Genomic DNA, 27,638 nt, shown 5'->3' with positions numbered 1-27,638 from the left:
CTCCCACTTGCCACTTTGGCAAGTCTACAGTACCTGGTGCTAGCCTCAATACACTCCAGCAATGCCTACGTCTGCCTGAAGCACCGGCTGTTGTGCGAGGTCACCACACACTGAAACCCTAGATACTGTATGTTGAGCAGGGTGTGTGAACAGCAGAGACCTTTGATGGAGTTCCATCTACAAAACCCAAGGGTTCATCAAAGTCAACTCCCTCAGTTTCTGCACCATGAGTTTCCATGAGTGGCAGACTTATGTGAAATCCTATCCCATCCTTTCCACTAGACAAGAAACATTAGCATGCGCTCATCAAAATTGCTGATATGACAGCTGCATTAAGCAGGGTGCAGGGTACAATGCAGACCAGTCCCAAGCACCAGGAAGAGTTGTTACAATGGCTAGCGGATAATGCTTCCAGCTGCTTTTCCAGCAGCCGGTTAGCCACTACCTGCAGTTGTGTTCATACCCGAGTCTGCCCCTCCTTCCACCCAACATGCCCAATCTTCCCAACAGAGTCATCCCACCCTTGCCCCCTCCCAGGATCTCTTTTCAGGTCCTTTTACTGTTTCTCCCTATGTTGAACCACTTCCCGAATCCCAGGAGCTACTAGACGACTTTGTGTGCACTGATGCCCAAACACTAGAGCATCCACCATCACCTGGCAATTTTATGGTTGTGGACCCGCATTTCCTACCAATTTTGGGGTTTTAGACAACCCCGGCGTTTCTGGGCCTCAGTGATGATGAGGCACAGTTGCCATCAGGGCATGTTGTTGTCATGTGTGGTTTGCAGTAAGAGGAGAGTGAGCAATTGGAAGAGGAGTTGGTGGACAACGAGGCCACCAACCCTAAATGAACAGGGGTGATGTATAGCGGGGAAAGCAGTGTAGATGTGGAGGCAAGCTAAGCAGGAAAAAAGGTGGCTACAGGCAGAGACATGGACTGGGGTGATGTCTAGGGGTGAAAGCAGTGTAGACGTGGATGCAAGCGCAGCAGCAAAAAAGGTGGCTAGAGGCAGAGGCATGTCCTGAGGCAGCAAGGCCAAAGATTTTCCATGTACTAACCACTCATGCAAACCTCAACCATGTTGCCAGACTTATGCGAGATCTCTCTGTGTCTTTGAGGAGTCCACCAATAGGGTCAGCTTTGATGACACATTATTGATTTTAACAATCCCGCTGTGTGTGATGCAAGAATCCCTCATCACCATCAGGGATAATGCATCGTACGTTGAGGAGTCGGGCATAGGAGCAGAACCATTCCAGCAGGATAGTCAGTGCACATTCCTGTCCGCTTCACAGCTTGTATTGATGGAGGAAGAGGAGGATGACAAAGTGGCAGATGATTTCATTGTCACACAGGAGGCTAGTGGCACCTCCTGGCCAAACTACCGCCGCTGAGGTGCCTAGTGTCACCAGTTACATGATAAATTTAGTGCGGTTTGCACACTTTGCAAGTCTAAACTGAGTAGAGGCTCTGAAAAGAGCAACCTTACCACCTTTTGTGTGCGCTGTCATTTGGAAGGCAAGCCTTGGGCTCAGTGGGAGAGAGCAAACGCAGGACAATCTTCACCCGACGTTGCCGACACTGCCTCTTCCACTGTTTACACCAGCATGGACATCTACACATCTGTCTCTGACACATTGGGGAGTTCAGCCTCATCCGCCCTTTTGGCCTGCACCATCATGCGCCTCTTCCCAGCCACTCCCCATCTTCCAGGCATTTCATTGCAGGCAGAGGTACAGCAGAAGCCACCCACCTGCCCAAGCCTTTAACGGCCTCATCTAAAAACTGCTGGCCCTGGAGATGTTGACGTTTATGCTGCTGATTACCCAGGCCTTCCGTCACCAGATGGCTGCTGGGGCACCTCCTTATGCTGGGCCAAGCCGTTACTACTTCTCTTGGTGTGCTGTCCTCGCCTTGCGCCTGCACATGTCCCATAACATCAGTCAGACTCGGAGTTCCTCGCTTTGCTGCAAGGTCCACTTGACCACCGACAAGCGTCTGCGGTCAGGGATGCTGCTTATCTTTAATGACAGGCCAGGTGAATGTAGTGGAGTCTGGGCCCGGGGTGCAAACTGGGGTGGCCTATCTCCTCTCCCAGCCCAAAATTCATGGCAGGGTTTCTTTGAAAGACTACTCCTGTGCTGCAACCTCGACCCCAACTAAGACCTGGAAACACTGTACCACTGGTGTGGGGAGATGTCAGCAGACCATACTGAAGCTCATCAGCTTGGGGGACAGACAGCACACTGCCTCGGAGGTGAGGGATGCCATCCAGGATGATATGGCAATATGGTTTTCCCCGCTGCACCTGGGCCCAGGCATGTTTGCGTATGTGATAATGGCCGGAACCTGGTAGCAGATCTGGAGCTTGCCAGACTCAAACACGGTCCACACATGGCCCATGTTTTTAACTTGTTGGTGCAAAGGTTCTTTGAAACCTACACCATTTTGCCTGATATAATGGTCAAAGTGCGGCCATTTTCGGAAGTGAGTAGTAGCCTCTGCTAGGCTGAAAACATTCAGAGCACACTCCTGTCATCTTTGCACCGTTGTCTGGCAGAGGAAGACGAGGGGGATGAAATGGCATTTCATGTCACTGTCCCACACGAGGCTTGAGGATGAAGTTCAGTGCATCCTATTGCATCAGCACGGATGGTGTGAAGGGGAGTGGAAAATGGAGGAAATGGAGAGTGACCCTTACAGATGGGGGCAGCAAAGTCATGCCAAGTAACACACTAGCACACATGGCTGACTTCATGTTGGGTTGCTTTTCAAGAGACAAAGGCATAGTTCACATGGAGAACAAACAATACTGAATTGAACAAAAAATTGGATTGAGCTGATATAGCCTGACTGAATTGCTTTGTCTCCCACTTAGCTTCAGGGGGTAGACCCTTAAAAATTGGTTTGAGCTGATATAGCCTGATTGAATTGTTGTCTCCCACTTAGCTTTAGGGGGTAAACTCTTAAGAATTCGATTCAGCGTACATAGCCTGACTGAATTTCTGTGTCTCCCAGGTAGGTTTTGGGGGTACACACCGTGAAAAACTGGATTGAGAGTACATAGTCTGAATGAATTTTGGTGTCTCCCACCTAGGTTTTGGGGGTACCCACCCTGGATATCTGGATTGAGCGTACATAGCCGGACTGAATTTCGGTGTCTTCCACCTAGGTTTTGGGGGTACACACCCTGGATATCTGGATTGAGCATACATAGCCGGACCTAATTGCTCTGTATCCCTGTTTTGGGGTTGCACAGCCTGAAAAGCTGGTTTGCACGTATATATAGCAATAACTAACTGCTCTGTATTCCTGCTATTTTGTGGTGGGGGACACTCCTAAAAAAAAGCTGGTTGGAACGTATATAGTAAGAAGTAACTGCTGTGGATTCCTGCAATTTTTTCAGGGGACACCCCTAATAAAAGCTGTTTTTCACTTATATAGCAAGAAGTAACTGCTGTGGATTCCTGCTATTTTTTTATTTTTTATTTTTTTGGGGGGGCACCCCAGAGAAAAGCTATTTGTCACGTATATAGCAAGAAGTAACTGCTGTGGATTCCTGATATTTTGTGTGGGGACACCCCTAACAAAAGCTGGTGTGCACGTATATAGCAACAAGTAACTGTTCTGTATCCCTGTTTTCCACCATCCGTGGAAAGCTGGACTCCTGTCCCTGCAGTGTATAGCTCTGAGAAGAGCTGTTGTTGTTCTTCGGTTTTTCCCTGCCTATCTGAAGCTAAACCCTATCTAGCCCTCAGAAGCTAGATCTCTCTCCCTATCTCTGACTGCAAAAATGGCCAATATGCCGGCGGACGTTCTTGTAAATGGGAGGTCACATGTTTTCAGCAGCCAATGGGTTTTTTCAATTTTTTTAACTGCCTCCGTTGTCGTAGTTCCTGTCCCACCTCCCCTGCACAGTTATTGGTGCAAAAAACGTGCCAAGGAAAGTGGGAGGGGGATACGAATTTTTACTGCGTATGCCACGTGGTATTCAATTGGGAACGAATACCTCAAACAGCCTGATATTCGATCGAATACCTATTCGATCGAACGGTGTTCGCTCATCTCTAAATGTGAACAGAAACTTAAAATGATTGCAAATTTTGACTTCAAACTGAAGTTGCAAACCAGAAGGTGATTTCATGCAAAAATTCCTATTAAAGTATATAATTTTAATTAGTATGGATTAAAGGTTTATGAATGTATGATTCTGAGACAACAACTTTATTTAAGTAGTAATTAGCACCAATCATAAGAAAATGCAGCAAAGGAATCTTCATCATGATAAAACTAATTGTTATTTAAAGAAATCAAGGAAAGTTAATAATACATGTGACCTCTGAGCTGCCACTATTTCACACTGATAAGAAATGCTGTAATGAACCTTCTTAATTAAAGACTTCATAACACCGTCATTAAAGTGTTAACCATCACCATAAACTCATTATATTATCAGGTACACCACCTAATGGCTTAAAAAAAATTACAGCTCCCCATTATCCATCTTTGTGAGCCTTGACTGCCAGGAAGTATAGTATTTTACAAAGGATGTATTGATTTCAAGATGATAACAGGTGGTAGGCTGGCGTACTTGGCAGTTTTCCTTCAGAAAGTGGATCAAGTGATAATGCAATGTTGTGATTCTTAAAGGCCACAGCTTGGATTCTCAAATCAATCCGCGTGACATTTGTAAACTTCAAGGTTTACATATAAAAAAATACTTGTTCTTATCGGAACACGTCTATGTAAGAAAACAAAACGCCATACTTAAACAAGCATGCTATTTCGTAAGAGTAAAGGGCAGTTCAGGAAGGATAAGATAAGTAGTTAAAATGGCAGAAATACTGTAATACATATTATACTTTAATATTATAGAGTTTGTTAGAATGTTGTCCATTTAATCTAATCAATTTTAATTAGACATTCCCATACGAGTCTTTTTCCTTTTTCTTCTTTCTCCCTCATTGCCCCTCTTTCCCTTCTTTCCCCACCCTCCCTCTTATCTGCTTCCTCCTCCATCTCTGTCATACCATCCCTCATATCTATTTTCTGAGACAGCCCCATACACAGGCATCTCTGAATCATACCTCTTGCCTGCTCCTGCCTGACACCGCCTACCTGACAGTACAGAGCCTAAGTAGAATATCAGACAACAAAAATAACAGCACTGATTGCTCAACAACGGTGCGGGCTAGAGAAAAAAATTCCAACTGTACCGGAATTAGTAGAGTGGAGCCTATTAACGGGTACCAAGAACTGGAGATGGTGGAAGTGGTGAAAGGTCCTCTATAATAAAAATGGTAGGTTACATGAGCATGGACTGTGGTGCCATAGTTCATCTTGGCCCCTAACAATTTCTTTCAGCACCAATTAGATAGTATGAGAGTATACTGAGTCACATCCGGTAACCAGATGAAAATGTATTGTAGGGATAACAAAGCAGCATTATAATGTGGAGATGTAAGAAATGATATCCAGTGTTATTTCATGCTGAACACAATCATTTACTAAAACAGACATGTCAGGATAGTTGAGAGGTCCTCTTTAATAAATTGGTTATATGTTATTGTGATTTTATAAGTATAGGTAAATCCAATGATGCTAATATTCCTTTACAGAAGGAATAGATTAAATTAAAATGTTCACTTTCTGGATTATCTGGTCCAAGGGACTTCCTTGCTGACAGCCTTTATATACATCTATTGGCTGAGTCTAGGCTTACTGTTAGTTGTTGGAGTGAAGAATAAGGAGTCTTCTTATCATTTGGTCTGGGTATCCATCATCCTTAAGTCTGGGCATATCTCGCAGTTGGGGGACTACTATGCTATCGGGAAGCTACACTGGTTCACAGTTTAGAGTTCCCACATTAAAGTAATTCCTGCTATTACTAGAGCCCTTCTGAACACCATCACACTGGCTCAGGGTAAGAGAGGACCACTCTGCAACTGTAAGCAATACTACTATTATTACCACCATGTGGTGGAACTCAGGCCCCCATCTTCTATGTCCAGCCTAGGAATTGTGCTGAGAGAGACTGGTTGAGGGCACTTGGCCTACCTGGTGACAGTTATTGCCACTACTACTCTCTTCTTCCAGTTCCCTCCATCTGGGTTACGACATGAACATGGTACAGAACAAACAGTGTGGCATCTTTTTGGTACAAGAAAGGGCCAAGCACCAAGACGTGTTTTATTAACACCGATCTATGCCAGAAAACAAGCCTAGATAGTTTAGCAAATTCCGCCCATTATATGTTGATGTCATTCTACGTGTGCTCCATCATGTCGTGCTGTACTCATTATGCATTACTAGAATTCTTCCCAGCAGTTGAAAATATTAAACTTTTAAAAGGGAATTCAATATAAGAGGCAAAGGGATAAAGAGACACAAAAGAGAAAATATGAAAAAAGAGAAATGTTCATGAAACACAACTGTCCAGTGACTTACCAAATTGAAACAAAATATTCTCTGCTATGTTCGTACAATACTGTCAAACTGTATCTGGATTTCCTTCCTCCTTACATGGTAAAAAATTCTCTTTCATTTTTCTCAGCAGGTTTATAACAATAGTCATATAACTATGTGAAAGAACACAAGAAAACTCTGCACTAGTCTCAGAGGGGCCTATTTATCATGCACGCGGAAAGACAGCAAAATCTCACTAGTCCAACTAGCATAATTGTAATGGATTCCAAGGGCCGTGTACATTTGTCAGGCTGTATATGACTTAATATGCTGCAGAATAAAGCGGGATGTTGGATTTCACCGGTATATATTACTCGGTTGTTACTGCCCTTATTAAATATTGATAGGCTAGTTAAGGTAATATGACCCATGCTAATATATTTATGGAAAATAAATCATGATATTTCCAAATGTAGATCACACACACTGCCTTCTAATACAACAGTCCACAGGCTTATAGCAGAATTCTGCAAATACTTTGTGACAGGAAGGCCGTACACTGTATCTGAAGGTAATGTAAGTGAAATAGCTATGTAAATGATGTCATGCAATATCTCAGCAGTCACAAGTATACTCAGTAATCTTGCCTTCCTGCAAACAGAATGTAATACATTTCCCTTCAGTACGGTAAAGGACAATTCCAAACAACGCTGAATTGTCAAAACTCAATTTCCTGAAATGATAGCTTCCTGGGGTCTGCATTTTCAAGTTCAGAGGGCCAGAGACCCCTTTTCACCGGAGACCTCCTGCCAAATATCTCCTATAGCTCTGAGGAGCACCTGTGCTGTCAGGTTATAACCCGGCTACCTGGCACTGAGTAACAAATAGGAGAGTGTCCTGGAGTGAGTAAATGGAAGAAGACATCATAGAACTCTAAAGTCCTCATGACCTACTTATTTTTTATTCTTCCATAAGTGTTAGGAAATCATATAGTAGTGACCACCAGGCCAGCATAATGTGTAACCGGGAGCCTTGTCTTTGTGCCTCCGTGCTACTAAATGTTAGGTCTAGGAGTGGATGTTCATCAATATGTATAAAACACTAAGGGCTTATTCAGACTTCCATTTCCTAAGGACAAGTATTGCCCATAGCATCCGCAGACTGCAGACAATCCTACTGTTTATAAACATGTTTTTTTCCCTGGTTGATCCATTTTTTCATGCCAGTAAAATGTGTCAGCTGGTGGAAGTCTTCCCCTTCTACAGATGGGCTTGGTGTGCTGCTAGTGCATACATGTTTTGGTTGTGCGCTGTGACTGTGAGATATTTTACTGTGTATTTACATGCCTTGTGTTGACTGTGATGAGCATCTACTGCCACTGCTACTTTATGTATTTCTTTGTTGAGTCATCACGCCTTCATTGGCTTGGTATTTTCTGCTATGAGCGGGGCACAATGATTCTTCTAGATAGGCAGAAGCTCATAGCGCCAATGGTTGTCCAGCAGGCATGGCCAGCTCAAAGTACAACTTTCAATCGATACAGTCTATGTTTGCTTTAAATCATCATTCGGGTTGAGCCGATCTTGAAATTTCAGGATCGTTTTTAAAATCCGATTTCTGAGAGATGATGGGAGTAGGCAGGGCTTGTTATGGCTTAGGAGAGTGTGGGTGGGGAGACGTGAGTGCTAAGTGAGTCCTAAGCCACAAGCCCCACCTTCTCCCAGCATCTCTAACACTAGTCTAGGGAGGCGGGGGGCGCACAGGGCACTCTGAAGGCATGTCAATGAAAGAGAAGAGGAGTGAGAAGAATGGGGAGCGGCAGTGGCAGCACTTCTGTGCAGGTAAGTTGAGTGAAGTTCGCAAGTAGATAGATACTATCTACTCTTCTGTTTCCTCTCTGGTGTGCCATATACTGGACTCAGCTACATCTCATATGTAGCACAGCTGAGTATACGGTAAAACAGGGACAAAGCAGAAGAGTGGCAGGATGTGGTTAATCCATAGGAAGGATTGGACGCAGCCGGCCGCTTCCATTCATTCCTATGGGTGTGTGCTATTCGAAACGGGAGTTTCGAATAGTACTCGCTCAACTGATACTATAGCTTTTCCCACAATGATTGGCCAGTAGCCAAGCATTGTGGGGAAATAACCTCTGACCTCGATCCCGCCGGAAAAGATCGGGATCGGAATTCTGATTGTATTGTGAAATTTACTCGATCGCCGATCGGAATCCGAACATTTACGATCCCGATCGCTCAACCCTAATCATCATGAATCTGGCACATTCCATGTGACTGATGAGGCCTAATCATAAGCCTCCGCAGTCCCCTACATTGCAGGTGCATGAAGAGACCACTACTAGTCCGTGCCGAACAAATTTGTCCAAAACTAACCAAAAGGACAAACCTGATGAATATTTGACTAAATCAATCTTGTGAGGTTTACTCATCTCTAGTGATAACTAGAGTTGTAACAATGTGAGCATGTTGAGGATCATTTGCCATGTCTTTGGGTAGACCAATAAAATAGGCTGCACAGATTACCCCATGTGGTATCCATAATAGGGCAGTCCCCTTGCACAAACACAGGGGGCATAACTTAAGGGGGTGCAGAGGGTGCAGTTGCAATGGGTGCCAGGAGCCTTAGGGGCCCATAAGCAATAGCATCAGTATTGAGGTTGTAGTTTTCATCTGGTCCATAAGCCAAGGAAACCCACAGATTACCCTAACCACACTAAGGTGGATTAAACTCCTTAGCACCACTAACCATTACTATCAAGAATTTGCTGTAGGGATGAGGTAGGGACTCCCGGACAAAAGATTCCACCCGGGCCCACAAGACTTTAGTTACGCCACTAAATATACATAATCCTTAACAAGGCAACATCAGAAATTTTAAGGGATAAAGGGTTAAAACCTGCACCAGCTGCCCCAAAATACATAAACATTAACTGAGTGACATAGCGAATACTGTAACCCTCCTCTCTCAGATCCAGTTGTCGGGTTGTGCATACGATATAGTTAGTGCTGGGGTTAGCTTCCAGTTCACAGGATGTAATTATAACAAGGAGCAGTAGAACACATTTGGTATTTAATAAAGTTCAAAATAAAATTCATAAAAACACCAAATTCTAATTAAAAGAAGCCATTGTGCTAATTTATTGAATGTTACAGACATTTTATATGCAAGGTCTTGCAAATGACATTAAAAGACATTCTGAAAAAATAATGATTAAAATATTGCTGCAAAAAGTAGAGCAAAAAAGATGTTTTCAATAAAAGACTGTTTTTAATGTCACTTTAACATTCACATTCTTTCTTAAGAAGCTGTGGTGGTGGAGTAAAAGCTGAGTCAAGCAAGGTCCACGCTCAAGGTTTTCGCTTTTACTGTAATGTGGAAATCTTAGGACAAAAATCAAAGTATATTTCTGTGATTAGGTTCTAATGGCCATTAATGTAAGTAATTTTTGGGCAAAAATTGAGGACTATTATTACCTGTACTTTCAGAAGACTGTTGTATGCGTCACTTTAAGAGTCATAGAAATCACAGGTTTTACAGAGGTCTAATGGAATATCGCAGGTGATATTCTCATAAGTAGCCGGGCTGTGGAGTTGGTACACCAAACCACCAACGTCGACTCCTTTATTTTTCCAATCATATTATTTTGAACCGGTAACTTTTTTCAGATTCCAACCAAAATTTTATGATCTTGATTCATAGTCTTGGTAAGTAAGCTGCTTCTGTATAGACTTCTTCAGGTGTCAAATGGGAGACCACGCCTATAATTTTGACATATGATGGAACATAACACAATTCCCCCTAAACCATCAGTGGAGGCCTTAAGGATCTCTAAAGTGTCACTAGTGATCAGCTGATCTCCACAAGTCCCACTTCAGGGACATCTCTACAAACTGCTGATTTCAAAAGGGGAAGCCATAGACATCAGGCATTTGTATCAATGGTGGACATTTAGGGTAGGGGTTCACAATGCTTAAAGGGATTTTCCAAGCTTTATGACTGATGACCTGTCTTTAGAATAGATCAACAATTTAAGATTGGCGAGAATTAGACACTCAGGCCTCCAGTCGATCAGCTGTTTGAAGATACTGCAGTATATGGGAGAGTGCTGCAGACTCAGTAGTCCCCAAACACAGAGCTGTACATTTGATTGTGGTTGTGCTTGAAATCGCATAAGGCCACTCGCTTGAACGTGTGTGAATTGCAGTCAGACCATGTGGTGCGTGAATATGATGTCACCTTGCCTTTGAAGCCTAAATGCTGCAAAGAGCTGATCCTCAGGGGGTGTTGCAACTGGGTGTTGCATCCCCAATGATCTTCAATTGATGACCTATTGTAAGGATAAGTCATCAATTAAAAAGCCCTAGAGAACTCCTTTGACAGTTGGAGTGTGTGGTTAACAAACACGTCATATCTGGCTCTAACTGCAGGGACCGCTACTTAAAGTCTGTGAACTCAGTAGCAAAATTTACAGAGTTTTTGGCAACACGGTGGCTCAGTGGTTAGCACTGCAGCCTTACAGCACTCGAGTCCTGGGTTTGAGTCCTGCCAAGGACAACATCTGCAAGGATTTTGTATGTTCTCCCTCTGTTTGCGTGGATATCCTCCTATACTCCAAGGACATACTAATAGGGAAAAATAAACAGTGTGAACCCCAAATGTAGCTCACAATCTACAATAATAAAATGGAATCTGTATCATTTTTACAGTGAGTATAATATATATATATATATATATATATATATATATATATATATATATATATATAGAATTTGGCGGTAATGCCAGAGATTGCAGTCAGTGCCATTTGTGGAGTTTAATCCCTGCAGATCTGCCCCCTAAGGAGATTTATTATAAGTTTAAAAACATTTTAAAAAAAATATTCTAATAGTTAAAAATAACCTAAAAATTCAAATCACCTCTCTTTCCCTAGATAAATAAAATACAAGCAAAACTAAACAAACAAATTAGGTATCCTTGTATATGAAAATGTCCAAGCAGCAAATCTATTAAATTTATACTTTTATGCACAAGTATATGAAAATAGTCCAGATATATATTCTGAGCTCACACTCTTGGCAGTGGAATGGTTAAATGAATATCCAAATCCTGTCCTATTTTTAAATTCAAAGCAAAATAGTGTTTGTGTGCCTTAAGATGGATAGAGTTACAAAAGGGTGCAATAATGCACTAAGAATGATTTCACCGGGTGATGTGCTTGTGGAAAGATGAACGGAGGTTACTCTGACTCGACAAGCATTGCCTTCTTCACGCATATGTTTCATTTACCCTGGAAGTACGGTAATCACGGTTATGCAACATTACAAGCCCATTCTGGTGTGTCGGATTAAATTCTCAAACCCACACAAATGAGAAAGAACAAATGTCTGAGAGGACATGATACCAGCTGATAAAGAACAAGCCTTGCAAGGAATGTACAAGGAGCCGCAGATCTCAGACAGACACCACAATAAACACTGCTTAAAGGAGTAAGGACATGTTTTACTCTTCTAGCAAAACTGCTATATATATATATATATATATATATATATATATATGTATGTATGTATCTGTGTGTGTGTGTGCGCACACACGTGTGAAAATGTATGAGTCTGCAGAAAATTTTAAAATAACTCTTTAAATGGCTTTTGTTTGCTCAATTTGTATTGATCCCATATGTATTTATCTAATCTAATCTACCCTATCTATCTATCTATCTATCTATCTATCTATCTATCTATCTATCTATCTACACTCACCGGCCACTTTATTAGGTACACCATGCTAGTAACGGGTTGGACCCCCTTTTGCCTTCAGAACTGCCTCAATTCTTCGTGGCATAGATTCAACAAGGTGCTGGAAGCATTCCTCAGAGATTTTGGTCCATATTGACATCATGGTATCACACAGTTGCCGCAGATTTGTCGGCTGCACATCCATGATGCAAATCTCCCGTTCCACCACATCCCAAAGATGCTCTATTGGATTGAGATCTGGTGACTGTGGAGGCCATTGGAGTACAGTGAACTCATTGTCATGTTCAAGAAACCAGTCTGAGATGATTCCAGCTTTATGACAAGGCGCATTATCCTGCTGAAAGTAGCCATCAGATGTTGGGTACATTGTGGTCATAAAGGGATGGACATGGTCAGCAACAATACTCAGGTAGGCTTTGGCATTGCAACGAGGCTCAATTGGTACCAAGGGGCCTAAAGAGTGCCAAGAAAATATTCCCCACACCATGACACCACCACCAGGATGGATCCATGCTTTCATGTTGTTGACGCCAAATTCTGACCCTACCATCCGAATGTCGTAGCAGAAATCGAGACTCATCAGACCAGGCAACGTTTTTCCAATCTTCAATTGTCCAATTTCGATGAGCTTGTGCAAATTGTAGCCTCAGTTTCCTGTTCTTAGCTGAAAGGAGTGGCACCCGGTGTGGTCTTCTGCTGCTGTAGCCCATCTGCCTCAAAGTTCAATGTACTGTGCGTTCAGAGATGCTCTTCTGGCTACCTTGGTTGTAACGGGTGGCTATTTGAGTCACTGTTGCCTTTCTATCAAATCGAACCAGTCTGGCCATTCTCCTCTGACCTCTGGCATCAACAACGCATTTCCGCCCACAGAACTGCCGCTCACTGGATGTTTTTTCTTTTTCGGACCATTCTCTGTAAACCCTAGAGATGGTTGTGCGTGAAAATCCCAGTAGATCAGCAGTTTCTGAAATACTCAGACCAGCCCTTCTGGCACCAACAACCATGCCACGTTCAAAGGCACTCAAATCACCTTTCTTCCCCATACTGATGCTCGGATTGAACTGCAGGAGATTGTCTTGACCATGTCTACATGCCTAAATGCACTGAGTTGCCGCCATGTGATTGGCTGATTAGAAATTAAGTGTTAACGAGCAGTTGGACAGGTGTACCTAATAAAGTGGCCTGTGAGTGTATCTATCTATCTATCATCTATCCAGTGGTGTAACTAGGAATGGAGGGGCCCCCTTGGCGAACTTTTGACATGGGGCTCGCCTTACCTAACCGACACCGACAACCTTGACCTACCGACCCCCGCCGCATTTCTGCACGCTCTATTATGCCCCATAGTGGCCCCAGTACACAGTATTATGTCCCATAGTGGCCCCTGAACACAGTATTATGCCCCATATTGGCCCCTGCACACAGTATTATGTCCCATAGTGACCCTTGCACACAGTATTATATGCCACATAATGAACACCCATGAACAATTATTATACTCTGGGCCCTGTGACAGCTGCTACCCCTGCTACACCGGTAGTTACGCTATCTATCTATCTATCTATCTATCTATCTATCTATCTATTATATTTAAACTCTCTCTCTCTCTCTCTCTCTCTCTCTCTCTCTCTCTCTCTCTCTCTCTCTCTCTCTATATATATATATATATATATATATATATATATATATATATATCTTTTATTTCTCTTACTTGCATAGTGCCAACATATTCAGCAGAGCTTTACAAATATTGTCGGTCACCATCCTATAGAAGGATCACAATCTAAATTCCCTATCAGTATTTCTTTGGAGTGTAGAAGGAACCAGATGTTGTCAATGATCCGATTCAAACTCCATTGCTGCAAGAATACAGTGCTATCTATCTATCTGGCTATCTATCACTGTCTGACTATCTATGTCTATCTATCTATGAACTACTATCTATCTATCTATCTATCTATCTATCTATCTATCTATCTATCTATCTGACTATGTTATGCATTTTTAGCTATCTATTTATCTATATAGCCACTATCCATCTATCTTTCTCATTTCTACCTAAACATTTGTATTCTCCATCAGTCTTCTCCCGATAAGTTATTGAATTATCAGTGGGGTCCCTGCACTGAGATTTCCACTAGTTGACAGGATGAAAGGGCCTTTTGTGCTTTACAGTCCCATTGATTTCAATACAAGCTCCATCAACATATCCTTAAGATACAAAGCATCACAGGCCATGTCATTCTAGTAGAAGTCAAAGTTCATCGATCCTGCCAATATTTTCTCCTGACTTGACCTAATGACATTTCAGTAGACAGCTAAGGGTACACTTGTACTATAACCTGTCAATACTCTGGAGACTGCTTCCACCATTGGGGAATCCTATGTGTATACATTTGTATACTGCTCCAACATAGCTCAAATAGGATACCTTATTGGTGGAAATGGTGACAGAGTTTATGTGGGAATGAAGTATCTGTTGTCCATAACCAAGAAATCTTAAGCTGTTGCTGTATTGCTTTAGGGTCTGAATATAATAGCAGTCATTTCAGAATATAATAATAGCAGTCATTTCAGATGTGTTTGGTCCAAATGAAATGCTAGAAAAACTTGGCAAGACAAATCTTGCAAGGTTCGCCCAACAAATTCTGTTGGGTGTGATACCTTAGGACTTAGCAATCTTGGAAGTCTTCCACGAGGCCTTATATTGCAGATGTGGCTCGGGGACTGTCTCACTTTGCCAAGGAGCTCCTTGTTACCATTTATAATCATTGGGCATACATACACCAATCACTCATAGCAGCCCGACTTCACTGCAGGGTTTAGATTTAGGGAGTAGGATATTCGAGATACTAAACCTCTGGTCCATAAGGACCTGTGGGTGGTTTGATATCACACATAGGCCTGAGATTATATGACACTCTTCAGGATGCTATAGTAGCAAGTCCTAGGTAACTGACTTTGTATTATTGTACTGCCAATCACGGAAGTCATGTTATATTTTCAGTAGCCCAGGTTGAACTCTGTACTTTCGTGACTGCTCGTGACTGATATTTGTACAGACAGCAGCTCTCGGTGTAAAGACATCATATAATTTAAAGCATCTAGTAAAATACAGTAAGATAGAGATTGTAAGCATATCATAAGATAGATCTGTCCTTTCTATTCCTTGTAATCAATTACCCATACCCAAGGAAACCACTTCTGGTAAGACATTTCTCACCAGTAAATATGTTCCAATGTATTGAAACAAATACTGTGATCTTGAAAGTGTTAACAACCTAATAAATTTAAAAAAAATAAAAATAAAAAATATATATATATATATATATATATATATATATATATATATATATATATATATATTATAGTGGCCCAAGTGTAACATTAACAGCAACCTAGTAGATTTGTAATTATTGGGCAAAATGAAAGACTTTAAGAAGTGTTCAGTCTGACACATGGATGGTTCCTGATCTATTTATTTTAAATTCCATCTAATCCACTGTTTTATCAGATTAGGACGCAATCTCATGGCAACCGGTAAATTCTGCAGCTTAGCAAGAATTTTACAGTACACTGATTAACCAGTCATGTGCATCAGTATATTCTGGGCAGGAGTCATGGCACAGGACTAGGACTGATGGAATACACACATACATACACACACACACACACACACACACACACACACACACACACACACACACACACACACACACACACACACACACATATATACAGTCCTATGAAAAAGTTTGGGCACCCCTATTAATCTTAATCATTTTTTGTTCTAAATATTTTGGTGTTTGCAACAGCCATTTCAGTTTGATATATCTAATAACTGATGGACACAGTACTATTTCAGGATTGAAATGAGGTTTATTGTACTAACAGAAAATGTGCAATATGCATTAAACCAAAATTTGACCGGTGCAAAAGTATGTGCACCCTTATCATTTTATTGATTTGAATTCCCCTAACTACTTTTTACTGACTTACTGAAGCACAAAATTGGTTTTGTAACCTCAGTGAGCTTTGAACTTCATAGCCAGATGTATCCAATCATAAGAAAAGGTATTTAAGGTGGCCAATTGCAAGTTGATCTCCTATTTGAATCTCCTCTGAAGAGTGGCATCATGGGCTACTCAAAACAACTCTCAAATGATCTGAAAACAAAGATTGTTCAACATAGTTGTTCAGGGGAAGGATACAAAAAGTTGTCTCAGAGATTTAACCTGTCAGTTTCCACTGTGAGGAACATAGTAAGGAAATGGAAGACCACAGGGACAGTTCTTGTTAAGCCCAGAAGTGTCAGGCCAAGAAAAATATCAGAAAGGCAGAGAAGAAGAATGGTGAGAACAGTCAAGGACAATCCACAGACCACCTCCAAAGAGCTGCAGCATCATCTTGCTGCAGATGGTGTCACTGTGCATCGGTCAACTATACAGCGCACTTTGCACAAATAGAAGCTGTATGGGAGAGTGATGAGAAAGAAGCCGTTTCTGCACGTACGCCACAAATAGAGTTGCCTGAGGTATGAAAAAGCACATTTGGACAAGGCAGCTTCATTTTGGAAACAAAAATTGAGTTGTTTGGTTATAAAAAAAGGCGTTATGCATGGCGTCCAAAAAGAAACAGAAAAGAAAAACACATGCTACCCACTGTAAAATTTGGTGGAGGTTCCATCATGCTTTGGGGCTGTGTGGCCAATGCCGGCATCGGGAATCTTGTTAAAGTTGAGAGTCGCATGGATTCCACTCAGTATCAGCAGATTCTTGAGAATAATGTTCAAGAATCAGTGACGAAGTTGAAGTTACGCCGGGGATGGATATTTCAGCAAGACAATGATCCAAAACACCGCTCCAAATCCTCAGGCATTCATGCAGAGGAACAATTACAATGTTCTGGAATGGCCATCCCAGTCCCCAGACCTGAATATCATTGAACATCTGTGGGATGATTTGAAGCGGGCTGTCCATGCTCGGCGACCATCTAACTTAACTGAACTTGAATTGTTTGTCCAAAATACCTTTATCCAGGATCCAGGAACTGATTAAAAGCTACAGGAAGCGACTAGAGGCTGTTATCTTTGCAAAAGGAGGATGTACTAAATATTAATGTCACTTTTCTGTTGAGGTGCCCATACTTTTGCACCGGTCAAATTTTGGTTTAATGCATATTGCGCATTTTCTGTTAGTACAATAAACCTCATTTCAATCCTGAAATATTACTGTGTCCATCAGTTATTAGATATATCAAACTGAAATGGCTGTTGCAAATACCAAAATATTTAGAACTAAAAATGATTAAGATTAATAGGGGTGCCCAAACTTTTTCATAGGACTGTATGTGTGTGTGTGTGTGTGTGTGTGTGTATATATATTATTTAGTGAGCGGCCACACAGTGTAATAACTATGGCAAAGAAATATACGGATAGGGAACACGGAGGGAACTTGATTCCCTGTAGCTTGTCCGTTTCATTGTTGGTTTGATCATACTCGTAAGGGGTTAGAGATGAGCGAACACTGTTCGGAACAGCCGTTCCGAACAGCACGCTCCCATAGAAATGAATGGATGTAGCCGGCACACGGGGGTTAAGCGACCGGCCGCCGGCAAAGTGTACGTGCCAGCTGCTTCCATTCATTTCTATGGGAGCGTGCTGTTCGGAACGGCTGATCCGAACAGTGTTCGCTCATCTCTAGTTATCATTTTAATATAAATATACTAGAAAGTTACTACATGCACAAAGACTGTAAAGTAAGGTGCAGCGTTTTTATAATGTCAGGTGACCCTACTCTCTTATATGCATATGTGATAGTTTGACTCTATTAAAGGGAATTTCCATTAGGAAAAATATATCTGAATGCATAAAAAAAAAAATTAAAGGAAAAATACTCACAGATTGCCTGATATGTCACTTACTAGGTCCCCCCTAGAGGCGAGGCGATTGTCTGATATGTCACTTCCTGGGTCCCCCCAATTACTGGCCACAGATTGACCGAGCACCATTTTGTGTTTCAGTTGCTATGTCAGGTGAAGAGTCTTATTGAAGGTCACATGATATAGCTAAGGAGCAGAATAGAGGCGATAAGTGCTAAGTGATAAATTTAATTGAGATTTGTGAGGGACCCAGGAGACAGGTAGGGGACTTGGGAGATTTTAGAACAGATGCGTTAATAGACCAGTGAAGTAAATATATCTAATTTTTTAATCCAGTCTGAGCCCTTTGTCAAAATGTTTTCCCTGATGGACAACCCTTTTAAGTTTATGCCCTCCTTTTGACATAAGTGTCAGGAAAGCTCTAAGTGTATGTGCCAAAAATAAGGCCTTATTTATTTGACAGATACCAAAAGAGTGTGACATAAGTTGCATAAAATCTTTGAGCCATTATACAGTACATAGGCATATCATTTTGTATGCTTTTCTGTATAGAGGTATCCTGCAAAAATACATACACTCTGCAGTATATTTTGTTTAACATGGCAGCTTACAGGTGACATATCGCCTATATATTTTTTCCGGCAGATACTATCAACAGAGGTCTCAAACATGATGTGAATATGGCCTTAGATCATTTTTGACAATGGCAATTTTCCATGTTTCTTTATCAGTACTAGGTTCACCTGGCATATTGTAAGTATATATGTACAGAATATTTGATCATGCTAATTTTTCAGTTCATCCACAGAGAAGAAGATAAATTCAGTCTTCATGTCTATCTCAAATGAAGCCCTTGTTTTTAAGGGGTTGTCCTGTTATGGACACTTATACCCTACACACAGGACAGTCGTGTAGTGTGTAGTGTCTAGTCGCGGGGGCCCAATCTCTGGATCCCCCAGTGATCAAGAGGATGGGGGGAAGCGGAAAGTCCCCCTAAGGCCTCCTTGTAAATGAAGCGCAGTGCATTAAGATGGCCAGAACTCCATTCACGTTTATGGGGCTGCAGGCACCGCCACAGATTATAGTACTGGTAGCCTCATAGAGGTAAATGAAGCGCCGGTTACTCAAGTACATTTGCGTTCCATTGACTACTGGTAAAACTAGTGGTACTTTTGGTCTCCCATCCTCCTGTATATGGGGGGACATAGTGATCGAGTCCCCAGCTATCATACACTTATCCATGTCCTGTGGTGACCATGGAGGCTTATAGTCTTACTTAGTGGGTGGTTACACATCTGACCACTATTGTAACAGTGTTGTCCAATAAGAACATTAAGCTATTATAAATTCCTTGTAATCAATTTGAAGACCTTCTGATAACCATAAACCCACGGACCTGTCCAATGGTCCCAAGAGGAGTCTATATGAAACATTTTTTTAACTTCCTTTAATACTGTATCCATACAACATCCTAAAATATTTCAGAGGGGTTGCCTGTATTACCAGTACCCACATGCCTGTTTCTATATTCCTTTTCAATATTCCTTTCCTCTGCAAGCATCAGGTTCTTCTTACTGATCCAACGTATCGCCTCTCATTTCCTGATACGTCCTATATGAAGCTACAGCATGGTTTTTCTTCCTTTATCCCTCCATTATTTAGTACATCATATTTCTCTTTTCTTATGATGAGATCATTAGTATACACATAACATACGCTAATAACTAAAAACATATTTGGCAGTATTTTGTTCCGACATTTTCTTTCTTTTAATATAAAATCCATATGATTTAGATAATAGTGGCGCACATCCTCTGTCTGAGCTTTATTACGGCATCAATCCTTCCAATTTCATTATAAAATGCGCACTTTTGTGTTAATGAACTCTCTTTAACAAGTCTTCTTTATGTTTTGTGGGATGATTTACACCTTTGTTTTATATTATGTCACATTTCAGATATATCTTTGGTTCTAATTTGGACTTTTGGGGATTGCACAAAATATCTGCCTGTCACTTCCTTCATTATGTTATTAAACTTCATAGGAAATGGCGCTCACTTATTTATGCCGCAGTAATGCCAAACGTCAAAGAATAGGAAGGCATACATTAGGACGGATTGCCAGATGTAAAGCGTAAATACTAAGGAAACAGCCATCCTGGCTACATTTTATGATCTCCAGGGTCTATGTATCAACAGAATTTGTCATTGCTAAGAAAGTGTTTTAGTTTTACAAGTGAAAAGGAATCAGCCGTTAGTTTTCATGAATAATATTAAATAGCTTATCCTACAAAAGAAAACCCATCTAAATAGGACGTAAGTAAGGAAGAGCTTCTCATTACACCATGCTAATATAATATATATGTCTGATATACTGTAATATATTACACCTATAGCATCTCCGGCTCCGGGTTTCTCTATGATACGTCCTGTTGTATGCCAGCACTGCTATGAGTGACAGCGGAGACTTGGACTGTACAGACAGCCACGGACATAATGATATTTTGCTGATCAGATAAATGATGTCGTTTCTTAAACCCATTACAGATGTGGCCTATTTCGACTTCAGGAGACAGAGATTATTTTTTTGCTTTTCTGTCTCACATATCTCTTTTTTTATTTCTCCATTGACATAGCTATATTAGGCCTGTTTCAAGGAGGGTGAATAATATTTTTAGATGCCACCATTTTTGGGCGCATACAGTATAACGTTTTGCTTAGTTTTTCTAGGCTAAGGCCCTAGGTGGCATCCCGCTTCAAAAAAGTGCTGTGGGAAAAAGCAACGCATCGCGGTTTTTACTCGCAGCGCTTTCCAAAGAAAGTTTGCAGACTTTTCCTCTGCTGACTTTTTGCTTCAATTAAATCTAAATGGAAACCGCCTGCATTTCCAAAGGTATAATTGATATGCTGTGATTTCCAAAACCGCTTTAATCCCATCCACTTTGCTGTGCCTGTAAAACGCTGCTCTTTTTCCATGTTTATGCCATGTGGGGCTCCGGCCTTAGGGCCTTTAGAGGACTGTGTGAAAAAGAGCTGCAAATTTAATGATTGGTTACAGACAGGACAATAAAAATGTATTTTTTTATTTTTTTGCCTTTTTTTAAAAAAAAAGTTTACACCCTTTTTTTTTTACATTTTTAGTCTGACATAGACTTGAACAGTTGTTAGCTTCTTGAATATACTGCAATACTTTTTACTTGCAGTATATTGTAAATGATAGTAGATGCCTATTAGATACGTCCTCTGGCTGGGCCTAATAAGTATCTGTATAGAGTAAGTCTGGAGATCATTGTTAGGCCTGCTGCTGCTATGGTGACCCCTACGCACCCCACCCCCATAACTATGTTATTAGTGTTAAGTATAAGAAATAACAGTGCAGAGCTGTGCACTGGAAGGGGTTAATACAACATTGTGCAATACATGGCAATGCTCACTTATAGCACTGTTGATATGTAATGGAGAGCTTTACAAAAGCTTTTGACGTGTCATAGTAATACATCAGAAAGTCCAAGTTTTGGACATTTGGGAATTGACACCCCCCACTAAAGGCTGAAGCAATGAAGAAGGGCTTGGTCTAGTGCGGCGTCTTTTGAGGGTGATAGTCTCTCCCCCATTCTCCTTATTAACTAAAGATGGGCTCAAAAATTCTATGTATTGTGATAATGAGGAAATAATGATGGGAGGGCCGATCCGAACCCAAAGATCAGTTTCAGCGATCAATTGAGCCCCCCCCCCACACACACACATTGATCCAAACTCTTGATGTGTCACTATAGTGTGTAAAAAAAATTTCAGAACTTCAGTTACTCTTAACTTTTAAATAAAAGACTATAATTAAAGATTATCATTGTGTAAGACTTTTAGAACTAGAAACAATGGCTTTGCTTCTGGGACATAAACCTGTCTCAATAACAGACCTCTTGACCCCAATTTGCCTCGATATGGTGGCTGGAAATTATGGAACCATCCAAACTGTTTAAAGAGTCTCAGCACCCTTGAACATGGCCATGCTCCAGTTCAGTCCTATTCCAATGAGCATTGAGCTGCAAATTCAAGCACAACCACAATACAATGTATGGCATTGTCCTTGAGAAGTCATCAATATAATAATCCCAGAAAACCCCTTTAACATGACATAGCAAATGTTAAGGTGATATTTACATATAGAAATGAATGGTATGTAATGCGTAAAATGTCAAGTTAAAGGGGTTGGTGGGACTATGATATTGATTGATGTGACCATATCACTACTTACCAAGCACAGCACTGTACATTACATAGTGGCTGTACTTGGTATTGCAGCTGAGTCCCATTAATTTGAATGGGACTGAACTGCAGCATGGCAGAGAGACCAATGAACATGATGTGATTGTCCTGAGAAGAGGAAGTGGAGTTCAATATCAGTCTCAGAGAGCCCCTGCTGTAAGAATACTGAGAAATAAATGAATAATTATATCTCAATTATACCTACGATATTTTGTGTAATATTTACCTGAGGCACAATATTAATTGCAATTGTTTTTTTTGTTTTTTCTTTTTTTTTGTAAAGATGATGGAAACATAACCATACAAAGATAACACACAGCTCTCCATTTATTCCATTTGTTTTGGTTGCTGCGCCAGTAAGAAGCTTGTCAGACAGATTCCTTACCTTTGATGCAGGTTGTTTCCAGTGATGCTTTACACAGTCATGGAAATTAAATCATCACTTTGATTCTAAGAAAAGAGAAGACAGAGGACATTTTAGCATAAATCCAAATTGATATTCATGTATTGACACACATAAAGCGTATCAAAATGCATTGCAATGTTCGTTTCTGAAGTTAAAGAGCAATCCCAGTTACAAATGACTAGAGATGAGCGAACAGTGAAATGTTCGAAGTTCGAGTCGAGTAGTCGCTCAATACTCGACTGTTCGATCGAACATCGAACCCCATTATAGTCTATGGGAAATAAATACTCGTTTAGAGGGAAACCACTATTCGACTCAGGAGGGTCACCAAGTTCACTATGACACCCCAGGAAATGATGCCAACACCCTGGAATGCAACTGGGACAGCAGGGGAAGCATGTCTGGGGACATCTAACATGCCCAAGTCACTGTATTACGTCGGAATCCCTGTCAGCTTGCGATATGCGCGAGCTGACTTTTTCCCATAGGAATGCATTGATCAGCGTTGATTGGCCGAATGCCATACAGACTACAGCATTTGGCCAAACAAAGCTGGTTCTGCCGGAGGGTCGTCTGTGAGGAGGCAGAGTCTAAGATCGGACCAGAATGGAGATTGCTGTGGACCGATCTTAGACTCCGCCTCCTCCGGCAGAACCAACGTTGATTGGCCGAATGCTGTACTCTGTATGGCCAATCAACACTGGTTAATGCATTCCTATGCCGAGATGTAGCAGTGCTGGTCGTACGTTCAGCTCAACTACTCCGGAGATGCAGCTGAGCTCAGCGCACGTCCAGCACTGCTACACCGGAGATGTATCAGTGGTGGCCATGCGCTCAGCTCGACTACTCTGGAGATGAGCCGAGCTGAGCACACAGCCAGCACTGCTACACTGGAGATGTAGCAGTGCTGGCCATGCGCTCAGCTCGGCTACTCCGGAGATTCTGAGATGCAGCAAAGTTGAGTGTGCAGCAGGGTTCAGCGCACACTCAGCTCTGCTACATCTCCGGAGTAGCTGTATCTCCGGAGTAGCTGAGCTGAGCGCACGGCCAGCTCTGCTTCATCTCCGGTGTAGCAGTGCTGGCCGTGTGCTCAGCTCGGCTGCATCTCCAGAGTAGTCGAGCTTAGCGCACGGCCAGTACTGCTCCATCTCGGCATAGGAATGCATTGACCAGCGTTGATTGGCCGAATGCCATACAGAATACAGCATTCGGCCAATCAACGCTGGTTCTGCCGGAGGAGGCAGAGTCTAAGATTGGTCCACAGCAGTCTCCATTCTGGTCCGATCTTAGACTCCGCCTCCACACAGATGACCCTCGGGCAGAACCAGCGTTGATTGGACAAATGCTGTAGTCTGTATGGCATTTGGCCAATCAACGCTGGTCAATGCATTCCTATGGGAAAAAGTCAGCTCGCACATATCAGAAGCTGACAGGGATCCTGACCAGATAGAGCCCCAAAGAGCTGGATGAGTGACATTCCCACCTAAATAAAGGTAATCCCTAGCTAACCCTGCCAGTACATCTATCCCTGTCTCACAATCACATAGTTCACAGTCTCATATGAACCGAATATTAAATCCACTGTTCATATAAATTGGAGGTCACCTGAATTAGCCAACCAATTACTTTTTCCGATTTTTTTTTTCGATGCCTCCGTTGTCGTAGTTCCTGTCTCAACTCCCCTGCGCAGTTATTGGTGCAAAAAAAGTGCCAGGGAAGGTGGGAGGTGAATCAAATTTTTAGTGAGTTTGCCACCTGGTGTTCAACTCGAATCGAACATCTCGAACAGCCTGATATCCGATCAAACATGTACTCAATCGAATTCGCTCATCTCTACAAATGACATATTGTCAATGCTAAAATAATTGAAGGGTTAAATGGTAATTAGCTAGTTAAATATAATCTCTTACTTATCATCTATCTATTTATCTGTCTGTTTATCTATCTGTCCATGTAAAGTCTACAAAAGCGCCGCACCAAAGGGTGCACAAAAATCTGTGCAAATCACATACGTCAACAGTTTATTGACCATGCAAGTAACTCCAAGAAGACACTCCAAAAAGGGTGAAAACATGGAGGGACTTTGTTAGCCCCTAAGTGCGACATTTCAGTTCAAATAGATCCTTTCTGATTGGACAAGTTTCTATAGGAATTGAAAGCTGCACTTGGGGACAAATAAAGTCCATTTTTTTCACCATTTTTGAAGTACTACATATATATAATCTATCTATCTATCTATCTATCTATCTATCTATCTATCTATCGTATCTATTTGTCATCCATCTTACTACCATTCTATGATCTATCTCTCAAGTATAAATGTAGAAAAAATATAATTTAACAACTCATACCAAAGAAGTAAAGCAAATCTTATCGGTGTTCTATGACCAAAACATCAAACATTTCATGACCATGTTTATCATTAGAATAACCTAAATGTCTTTACAAATCGAGTTTTCCTTTACGTCTCCTTAATTCTTATGATTTTGATTAATTATTCAGAAAATTAATATTAAATATGACATATAATCCTTATTATTATTATTACTACACTATAATGCAGTTACAAATACAATGTGTACAATAGCTAGTGTCCCTTTCCTACCGCTTGGTAGGCGCCTACTTACTTTCCTTGTGTCACAGACTGTGGCATCTTTATTCTGACTTCAAAAGACTGACTGCAAGTTAAATCCACTCCGGCGATTTGAGTGAAACGTTAACACTGTGTCAATGCACAAATATGAGGAAGAAAAGAAACTTTGTGCTAATAAATGGCATTTAGAAGAACAAAGTTGCGAAACAGCTCATGTGTGTATAGTTAGCGGAGGACAGGTTGACTTAACCTTTCCTGCAAGTGCATTCACAGCCAGCTACTGTATGTTATGTAGTTGCAGTTAAAATTTATTATGGGTGAAGATGATGGTTTATGGAAGTCCCATCCCAATCGATACCTGAATATATGTTTTCATCAACCTTCTTGCTAGTCCAGCCCTTAAAAGCCACAACCACCTGTATACATTTATTTTTCATGATTTCTAAGCAGCTTGAAATCTATTACATGCAAATTAGAAACAAATGACAGACCTCTTGGGTAAGATGTCTCCTCTTGTCCAAGGACAGACAGATATGGCCAACATATTTTAGATTTACCATAGATCTAAATTCCCAGTATGTTTTAATCTTCTTATTAACATGTTGGGGATCATGGCTACAGAGAAGGAAGGGTTGCCAAATAGTTTGCATGTTGAAGCTGTATCTACAGTGTGCATCCTATTTCCATATGAACAAACCTGATGTGTCTGGTGTCAGTATTAGACGGTGGAACAATAAAGGGGCTACACAGGAAAAAAACTGGTAAGCTTTCTTTCTCCCTACATAACCGCTTTAACTAAGTTACTTGTAAAGTTCCACATAGGAGGCAGCAACCCTGGCACGCGCCACAGACACGTTTTCTTCAGCGGTGCTCTAGGTGTGCCGAACGTCTTTGGAGAAAATCGCGTTCACCTGCAGATTTCCTCCATTTCAAATTTATGCTTAAAACATATAGATCTGTCCTTTACCTCGCCAAACAAGACTATATCACGGCTCTCATCTCTTCTCTCTCCAGCAACCCTAAAAGGCTTTTTGAAACTTTTCACTCCTTACTCACACCCAAGGTGCAGACACCATTCACAGAGCTTAGTGCTGATGACCTGGCCACTTATTTCCATTATAAAATTGATAAGATCTGTCAGGAAATAATTGCCCAATCCCCCAGTGACATTGATTCCCACATCTACCATAGCAATGATCTCCTCACCAACAGCACTTCAGACTGTCCATTCTCATCTTTTGAACCTGTTACAGAAGAGGAAGTGTCCCAGCTACTTTCTTCATCTCGCCCTACAACCTGCAGTAGTGACCCCTTCCCCTCACACCTTCTCCAATCTCTGTCTCCTGCTGTCATGACTTACCTTACTAAAATATTTAACCTCTCTCACGCTTCTGGAATTTTCCCATCCTCTTTCAAGCATGCTGTTATAACCCCGCTATTGAAAAAACCCTCCCTGGACCCGTCCTGTGCTAACTATCGACCCGTCTCTAACCTCCCCTTCATCTCTAAAATCTTGGAATGCCTGGTCTATTCTCATTTAATCCGCTATCTTTCTGCTAATTCTCTGCTTGACCCCTTACAATCTGGTTTCCGCACTATGTACTCTACTGAAACGGCCCTCACAAAAGTCTCCAATGATCTCCTAATGGCTAAATCTAATGGTGACTTATCTCTTCTTATTCTTCTGGACCTCTTTGCAGCTTTTGACAATGTTGACCATCAACTCCTCGTCACTATGCTCCGCTCAGTCGGCCTCAAGGAGTCGGTTCTCCTCTTATCTCTCAGACTGCACTTTTAGTGTATCATTTGCAGGCTCTGTTTCTTTCCCTCTCTCCCTTGCTGTTGGGGTTCCTCAGGGCTCGGTCCTAGGCCCCCTGCTCTTCTCTCTCTACACAGCCCCCATTGGACAAACCATCACCAGATTTGGCTTCCGTTACCATCTTTATGCTGATGACACCCAATTACACATCTTCCTGGGACATCACCCTTGCACTCATACAGAACACCAGTGACTGTCTTTCTGCTATCTCAAATATCATGTCTTCGCTCTATCTGAAACTAAATCTCTCTAAGACTGAACTACTACTGTTTCCACCATCTAATAGATCTGTCCCTGATATATCCATTGCAGTCTCAGGCCTTACTATAACTCCTAGGCAGTATGCCTGCTGCCTCAGGGTTATATTTGACGCAGACCTTTCCTTCACTCCCCATATTGAATCATTTGCACGTTCACGTCACCTCCACCTCAAAAACATCTCCAGATTACGCCCTTTCCTTACCAGAGATACATTAAAGACACCTATTGTCTC

At 41.6% G+C, this 27,638-nt stretch overlaps 1 protein-coding gene across 16 annotated transcripts in view; it reads right to left on the bottom strand.

Moving 5' to 3' along the window:
* TENM3 (teneurin transmembrane protein 3) overlaps positions 1-27,638 on the bottom strand; it is a 949,896-nt gene that overhangs the window by 805,114 nt on the left and 117,144 nt on the right. For all 16 annotated transcript variants that reach the window (XM_075258516.1, XM_075258530.1, XM_075258522.1 and 13 more), the window contains exon 2: positions 22,713-22,777. The gene's annotated coding sequence lies outside the window, so the exon portion shown is untranslated. The remainder of the gene's footprint in view (positions 1-22,712; positions 22,778-27,638) is intronic.

Source organism: Leptodactylus fuscus, chromosome 1, assembly GCF_031893055.1.
Source record: "Leptodactylus fuscus isolate aLepFus1 chromosome 1, aLepFus1.hap2, whole genome shotgun sequence".
NCBI classification, from domain to species: Eukaryota; Metazoa; Chordata; class Amphibia; order Anura; family Leptodactylidae; genus Leptodactylus; species Leptodactylus fuscus.
The sequence above is the reverse complement of the archived record's forward strand: the minus strand, read 5'-3'. Positions and strand labels throughout refer to the sequence as shown.